This window comes from Microcebus murinus, chromosome 8, assembly GCF_040939455.1.
Source record: "Microcebus murinus isolate Inina chromosome 8, M.murinus_Inina_mat1.0, whole genome shotgun sequence".
Classification (NCBI taxonomy): domain Eukaryota; kingdom Metazoa; phylum Chordata; class Mammalia; order Primates; family Cheirogaleidae; genus Microcebus; species Microcebus murinus.
The window spans coordinates 49512894-49521769 of NC_134111.1; the positions used below are offsets into that span (position 1 = coordinate 49512894).

The 8876-nt window shown below is 38.9% G+C and overlaps 1 pseudogene; it reads left to right on the top strand.

The window, feature by feature from the left end:
• The first annotated feature begins 1148 nt into the window (after positions 1–1148).
• Positions 1149–2651, top strand: LOC105880664 (methionine aminopeptidase 2-like; annotated as a pseudogene).
• The last annotated feature ends 6225 nt before the right edge of the window (positions 2652–8876 follow it).

Below are 8876 nucleotides of genomic sequence, written 5' to 3' on the forward strand. Positions count from 1 at the left end.
ATGTCCATTGAGTAGTATTTTTATGACTGGGTTGAATGAAAGCGAGAATGTCAAGTGTATATAATAAAAAGGTTTACCAGTACAATTTGAAGAAAAAGTTGTGCTAGAGATATTGTCAAAGTTATCTATAGCAGTTGCTGATTGTGAAATTTTAATTGTAGTATTGCCTACTCAAATTAAAAAGGTAACATTAAGGAGGGTAAGAGTCTTCTTAGGATATGGAGTCTTGTTCTGATGTTTTAGGAAAAGCCATTTATAGTGTGGAAAATGTTAACTTTTTGTACTGGTTTGTAGTTTAAGTATTTTTGGTTATGGCATCAGGCAATTTGGTGAATCTTTTGTGTGGCCCATATATCAGGCAGGGGACCTGTTTTTCTTTAATTTATCTAGTTTTAGCTTATAGAGCTTTAGGAACAGAGCAGATCAGTCCTGTTTTAGTAATTTTATGGAAGAAAGTTGGATTGGAGGAACCTAGAGAAAAATTTAGGTTAGCCTAGTCTATTGGTAGATAACAAGAACTCAAAAATAATATACAGACTTCCAACCTAACAGCAGGCATATTATAGTATTTTTTAAATCAAAGCTTAATCTTAGACTTACAAGTAATTTTTAAAATTATGGCTAATTTGATCACATATAAAATTTTTAAATAAATATTTTAAAAATAACCAGTCATTTTACCTTATGACAAAAATTTACCATATAATTTTATAGTTCTGTTTTAGTTGGGCATGACAAGAATGACCCAGTCTGTATGATCAATTTTCACACGTCCCCGTATGTTTCTATATTTTTCAAGTTTTCTGCATTGAATAACTACCGCTCTTGTGATCAGAGAAGAAACACTATGTGATTTTAAAAGAAAGAAAAGAAAGCAAGCAGCCTCCTTGAGGCATAGCACAATTGTGGAAATTCCAAGTTTATAAAATCAAACTCCTTTTCTTTCTAAAAGGCCAGGAAGGAAGGAGGCTGTGATCTGTTGATGGCTCGCCATGCGCTAAGCACTGGGTTAGGACCTTTCGTATATGTTATTCCACTTAATTATCACAATCAATAGAAAGTGGCTTCTGGTGTCGCTGGTGTAGGTGGCTGAAGAAGGAGCCGGCCCTTGCTGCTCTGTCTCATTCTGTCATGCTCTCCCCAACAACATGACAGGCGAGGAGCAGGCAGCAGCCTCTGGGAGCTACCTGAATGGTGACCTGCATCCAGATGACAGGGAGGAGGGAGCTGCCTCTATGGGCAAGAAAAAAAGGTGGAAGAAGAAAAGTAAAGGGACTGCTACGGCAGGGCGACGGGAACCTAATAAAGAATCAGGAGCAAGTGGATTAGTGGATGAGGGAGCAAGACAACTGGAAAGACAAACATTGGAAGAGAAAGAGAGGATGATGAAGAGATGGAGATGGTGATGGAGATGGGGCAACTGCAAAAAAGGAGAAAAAGAAGATGACGAGAGGACAAAAAGTTCAAACAGACCCTCCCTCAGTTCCAGTTTGTGATCTGTATCCTAACGGTGTGATTCCCAGAGGACGAGAATGTGAATACCCACCCACACAAGATGGGCAAACAGCTGCTCGGAGAACTACAAGTGAAGAAAAGAGAGCATTAGATCAGGCTAGCAAAGAGATTGGGAATGGTTTTCAAGAAGTTGCAAAAGCACATTGACAAGTTAGAAAATATGTTATGAGCTGAATCAAGCCTGCGGTGACAATGATAGAAATATTTTGCAACTAGAATGCACAGAGCAAAAAAAAGAGAGAGAGAGAGAGAGAAATTAAAAGAAAAAAGAAATCTATGGAAAGTTGGAAGATTGTTCACACACGGTAATAAAAGAGAATGGATTAAACGCAGGCCTGGCATTTCCTCCTGGGGGTTCTCTGAATAATTGTGCTGCCCGTTATCGACCCAGTGCTGGTGACACAACAGTGTTACAGTATGATGGCATCTGTAAGATAGACTTTGGGACACATGTAAGTGGTAGGATCACTGTGCCTTTACTGTCACTTTTAATCCCAAATATAATACATTTTATTAAAAGCTGTAAAAGATGCTAAAATATTGGAATACAGTGTGCTGGAATTGATATACGGCTATGTGATATTGTGAGGCCATCCCAAAAGTTATGGAATCCTAGGAAGTTGAAATAGATAGGAAAACATATCAGATAAAGCCAATCCATAATCTAAATGGACGTTCAATCAGGCAATATAGAGTACATGCTGAGAAAGCAGCGCTTGCTGTGAAAGGGGCAGCAACAAGAATGGAGGAAGGAGAAGTGTGTGCAATTGAAAGCTTTGGTAGTACAGGAAATGGTGTTGTTCATGATGACATGAAATGTTCACATTACATGAAAAATTCTGTTGCTGGAAATGGCCAATAAAGCTTTCAAGAACAAAACACATTCAATATCATCAATGAAAACTTTGGCACCCTTGCCTTCTGCTGCAGATGGCTGGATTGTTTGGGAGAAAGTAAATGCGTGATGGCTCAGAAGAATCTGTATGCCTTGGACATCATGGATGCCTACTCGCCATTATGTGACATTAAAAAGTCATATACAGTGTAGTTTGAACATACCATACTACTGCATTCAACAAGTAAAGAAGTTGTCAGCAGAGGAGATTATTGTTAAACTTTGTCCAAAGCTTCTTTAACATCTTTATTTTTCTAAGCTGTTTTGGAATATATTAAACCAGAATTAATTTGCAATACATTCTCTGTTTTAACAGCGGACTTATATAATACTTTTATCTATGTCTTAAAAACAAGGAATTTGATCAAAGGCAAACTGTGTAATGTAATTAGCCAAGAGAAAAGTTTTCAGGACTTTCAAATGTTAACCGTCCCTGCACCTTCGCCCTGTTTGGCAAATGCTATAAAGCTCAAATTAGGAATGACTTATACGTTTTGTTTTGAACACCTAAGGGTTGGTTTTCAGATATTTATATTGCCATATTCTTACTTGAATGCTTTTTTAAAAAATAATTTTCCTAAATGTAATTTTTTTTTATACCAGGATATCTCAAACTACATGGATTACTTGAATGCTTTGACTGACTGCATCTATACTCTCTGGTATTGCTTCTTAACCTTCCTGGAATCCATTTTCTAAAAAATAAAGACATTTTCAGATCTGAGAGCTACAATTCAATGTCTGTGGTTATAATTCTGGACAGGAAATAGCTGAACTTAAACAGAAATGTAGAGGCTTTTCTCTGGATTGTAGACTTTTATCAAGACGTTCTTCTGGCATAGTCACTGAAACGAGACCTACATATGCATAAAGTCAGACAATCATCTTTTTTTCATAAATTAATATATAACTTTAGGAATATTTTGCCATTATTTATAGGACCATATTAGTCCTTACCTTTCATTTTTTTCACTGACATTAGAAAAATGTACTAATTGAAACATGACTTAGTAGGAACATTGTGCCAACTGGAAACATTTAGATCCTTTATCCGATGGTAGTATTTATCAGGAAATGTATTCAGCTTGCTCAAAAAACCAAAAAACACTAAAACCACAAGAGCAAAGAAAAATGGGAAAATTTCCCATGTTTGGATCTTGTTCTAGTTAGAAAGGTTAAATTGAAGTTATTAGACTTTTTCATTCATAAGTCAAATGCTATAACAACTTGCCCCTTGCTTGGTTTGGATTCTTAACATTATTAGGAATTTGTATTTCAAATTTCAGGAATTTTCAGTATTTCAGGAAATGAGGTCATAGATACCTTCCTTATAGCAGCTAAGTTTATTAAGCTGGATGGAAGGATGCATTACATTAATTTGTTTGAACTGAGCTTCACTACTGATTCTTTAACAAATTGCTTGAATCGTTATATGTAAATGACTTGGTGGAAATGTTCTAACATAATTTCAAAATTGTTTATGTACCAAGGTAAAACCAATTTATATGTGCTTGAGCACAATGAAATTTTATTGCCTCTGGGATACTGTTTAGTTTATATTTTGTTTAACATTTTTCTCAACGTTAGGAAGAGAAACCTCTGACTTCTCTTCTGTACCCAGATCATTTGTTATATTAGAAGGCTGCTCTTTCAGCATTAGAGCTATAAATGAATATTACCTTGTGGGGAAAACAATCTAGTTTTCAGCTATATAAGTTGAGTTTATTATGGTGCTAATGTTCAATAGCCATCTTGGAATGTCTTCTCCATTTTCTGTGATGCCGTGCTAGCGGCAGAGTTTATCAATTCATGCCTGGACATATTAGCAGAGGGTGAGGTGGAGAGGGCCTCTGGCTAGCCCCTTGGGGATTTTGAGTCTATGCCTTTTTGATATGCTTTCATGGAATGTATAAAATACGTATCTTGATTTCAAAACCCTGGAATTTTAGAATTGACCCCTATGAGTGAAGAATTTTGGAGCTTTAGAAGATCTTTAGCAGTAGTGACTTCAAACCAATTATGGAGCTCCAAGCTCCCTTCCCAGGTAACTGTTGGGAGCAATGGCAACCCTGTATGCCCTTGGAATGGAATATGGAAGGGATACAATCCCTTAGGAAAGGGATAGGAAAGCTGTCACTTAAGAAAAAAAGTATTGTATTGTTTGTCTACTAGCCCTGTATCTCTTAGAATTATTCTGTTATGTTTACATTGATGTACCTTATGGGTAACAAATTATTAGTTTGTTGTTTAACAACAGTGCCTTCAGTACATTATTTTACAACCAAAAAAAAAAAACACATCACAATAGTCCTATCAGGTGGCTACTATTATCCTTACCCTTATGGCTGAGAACACAAGACTAAGAACTTAGAGGGTCAGAATTCAGAGTCAGGTTTCATTCATTTGTTCATTCATTAATTTATTCATATATTTAAACACACACACAATTTTGAGAATGATTAAATGGTTCTGTCAAATGAAAACATAGAGTCTAATATAACAAACATAGAGAATAATGTAAAAATATCCATATATTCACCTTCCAACTTAAGAATGAAAATATCTCAGATAGGGATGATGCCCCCTGTGCACGTATCCCCAATTCCATTCTGTTTTCTTCCATCCAGAGGTAACCCTTATCTTAAATATAGAAGGGTTAATTGTTCCCATGCAAGTTTTTATTCTTTTGCTACATATGTTTGTACCCATAAACTATATTCAATCAATCACTGTCCAGCCAGGAAAACAGAACCCACTCTATGTATTTCACCCGAAGGGGGATTTAATACTAAGAATTGGTTACAAAGGTATAGGAAGAGCTGCAAAAGCAAATAAGATAGGTGGGTTATATTCAGTTTCATCCATGTGCCCTCCAGATCAATTCTGTACCTTTCTGTGTGCTCAGAAAACTGAGTGGGACAGACTGCCTCACTGGACTCCCTTCACCTCTCGCTTCTGATGGGTTTTGACCAACTGGAAGCACTGACAAGAGGTTGAGGGGCAGAGAAGAAGATGAGAGTATCTGTTCACTCGGCTTCTTCCCTGTTGAGTTGCTACAGGTTGGCACTGCCACTACTAAAATCACCACTGATCCTACTAAAATGCTCATCTTCACTTATCTCCTACTATTGCTGCTGCTGCTGTCGCTAAGAGAACTGCCAGAAACAGAAAGAAAAAATGGCATCTCCCTTTCTTTTGTTTTCTAATATCCTGCTAGTGCCTCACATTGGCAAAACCTAACCAGAAACCAAGTGACAAGGGAGACTGCAACATGTATGTAGCTCACAGGTTTCCAGCCACTTGCAATACAGAAGAATGTGGCCGGGCGCAGTGGCTCATGCCTGTAATCCTAGCACTCTGGGAGGCCTAGGCGGGAGGATCGCTCAAGGTCAGGAGTTCAAAACCAGCCCTAGCAAGAGAGAGACCCCATCTCTTCAAAAAAAAGAAAGAAATTAATTGGACAACTACATATATATAGAAAAAATTAGCTGGGCATGGTGCCACATGCCTGTAGTCCCAACTACTTGGGAGGCTGAGGCTGAAGGATTGCTTGAGCCCAGGAATGTGAGGTTGCTATGAGCTAGGCTGATGCCATAGCACTCTAGCCCAGGCAACAGAGTGAGACTCTGTCTTAAAAAAAAAAAAAATACAGACGAATGCGCAGCACATAACCCTCACAAATGCCTAGTATTGTTTGCATTTTTAAAACTTGATACTATCATACCATACATATCCTTGCTTTTATGTTTAACTTTGTACTTTTGAGATCTATCTATGTTGATACACGTGGCTCTAGTTTATTCATTTTAACAGCAATGTTGTATTCAATAATGAAATTTCTTTTCTTTTTAAAAAAAATTAAAAAAAATAGAAAGATGGGGTCTTGCTCTGTCACCCAGGCTGGAGTGCAATGGTGCAATAATAGCTCACTGCAGCCTCAAACTCCTGGACTCAAGTGATTCTCCTGCCTCAGCCTACCAGGTAGCTGGGACTACAGGTGTGAGCCACTACAGCCAGCTTGTATTCAATAATGATACTTCTGCAAGAGAACTAGTGAAGAAAGAAACATAGATACTATTGGCATTGGAACAAAAGAATTATTAAAGACAATATACAACAAACTACAAAATGTAAGTAAAATTGGATTAATGGAAAATGTTTCGAAAAGCTGTTCATTCCTTCATTCAATATAGATTTACTGGGCTTCAACCATGCCCTAAGCATTGTGCTTGGCACAAAGGACAGAATACAGAATATGACCCAGTCACTCCTATCCAGTGGCTGACGCACAATTAGATATATGATTTTCATCGGAGTGATAAGTTCTATGGTAGAGGTGTGACTAGGTTGCTGTGGATGCTGGGATTGCTATGTGTTGTGAAACTATGCATCCCCTTCTTAATGTCTGTGGCATCTTTGTGACTTCCCAACACTAGAAGTTTTTCTGGCAAAATGAGTGAGGCTCTTGGTGCTCTTTAGACTTTACCCACTTCCCAGCATGGGAGAATTGTGAAACCTTCCAGGAGACTGCCTCCCCACCCCCACCCCCCTGCCCGCAACCAGTCGGTTACTCTGGGTCTGACACAGGCCTGGGGGTGTCTTATAAAGCCTCTGATGGGCCTACCCACCCGAGCTCCTCTCCATCATTTAGTTAGACTAAGTCATTGTACGGCCACCAGCTCTTTCATCTGAATTCTGTGAGCCTCCACCTGGCCTATCTTTGGGCGGAACCAGACAGTACTGTCACCCTCTTCCAACCCTCTTTCCCCATGCCCCTGGCTCAGATTGTTTCTTGTGCAAACAGCAGTGAACAGGTTGTTTTGAACTGGCCCTGAGGAAATGGGTGAGGAGTTGTATGGGCGAGAGGGAGGGGTGAGAGCTATTGGAGATCTGAGAATGAGTTTTTTTCTTTTAAACTTTTTTTGTTTTAGTATTAGTAATAAACATGGTGGAAACCAGCATTTTCTTAAAAAAAATAAATTAATGAATGAATGAATAAATTATATGGAGTGATTCTAACAGGACACACATGGGTTACCTCCAAGGTGGGGAACTGAGCGGCCCAGCCACACTGATGGGAGAGAGACTTATTTTTCACTGTTTGTTCTTTTATATCTATTTGGATTTTGTTCTGCATGTATGCATTACCTATCCAAAAATTAAGAAATAAACATTATTTTTTAAAGTAATGACATCCAAAATTACCACAAAGGACTCAGGGAAGATAAATAATAGTTGCAAAGCCCAAAGCCCTCACAACTGTTTTTATGTTATCTCTAAAAATGACTATTAACACACCTAAAAATTTTACAGTAATTCTTCAATGTCATCAAATATCTAGTCAGTGTTCAGATTTCCCTGATTATCTTATAAATGTCTTTGCAATTGTTTGTTCAAACCAAGAGCCATGCACTATATTTATCTATGGGCTTCTCCCCCCCTTATTTTTTGCATTTTATTTGCTGAAGAAACTAGTTTGTCCTGTACTTTCCTACAGTCTGGAGTTTGCTTGTTGTATCCCCTATGGTCTTGTTTAAAGTGTTTCTCAATATGCTGTGTTTACTGAAAAAGATGTAGTTAGTTTCTACAGGCTTGATCAGATTCAAGGGTTTTTTTTGTTTGTTTTTCACGATTTCTTAGAAACACTTATATAGCAATGCTGCCATTAACATTTTCTACCTGAAACATTAATGTAGTCTCTTGTTGGAGACTAAGACCCTTCACATTCCAACGACTTGCCCTACGCACCTCCTCGTCCTGGAAAATAGCACCCAGCCCCCCAGCTATAGTTCCAAGAAGAATGCATTCCATGCCATGCTTGCTCCAGGGCATGCCACCTGCAATTGTTCCCAACCCCCTGCCAGGTTGGGGTTGAGTGATCCATCACAAAGAGCTTCCGGTGCCATTGGGATGCTGATTGGGGCTGATTAGCCCACAGGAAAGCCTCATTATTCCCCCATTCTATTTTTCTGTTTCTACTTCCTTGTTTTCTGTATATAAAACCTACTAGAAATCCAAGTAAAGCAGACCTTGACAATCATTCGCTTGGTCTCGTTTCTTTCTCTCGCTCATCTCTTTCAGGCACGGTCCCCCTCGCCCCCGCGAGTAACAGAAGGTCCCGCGGGTCGGGACAAGTGGCGCCCAACGTGGGGCCCGAGGTACGGACCTTTGTCGGGTGACGCCGCGGAGTGCTCTTCCGCCGAAGGAAACCCTACAGAGACCCTGGTTCTGCCACTCACAGAGTCGATGGTCTGGTGAGTAAATTTTTACATTGTCACCCCATCGAGATGGGCCATTCATTGTCTAAAGAGGCCGTTTTTATCAAGGATCTTAAGGCCTCACTCAGAGAGAGAGGAATTAGAGTTAAGAAAAAGGATCTAGTAAAGTTTTTTGTGTTCATTGATCGTGCTTGTCCTTGGTTTATTATTGGTGGACCTGAGATTCACCCACAGAAATGGCAAAAAGT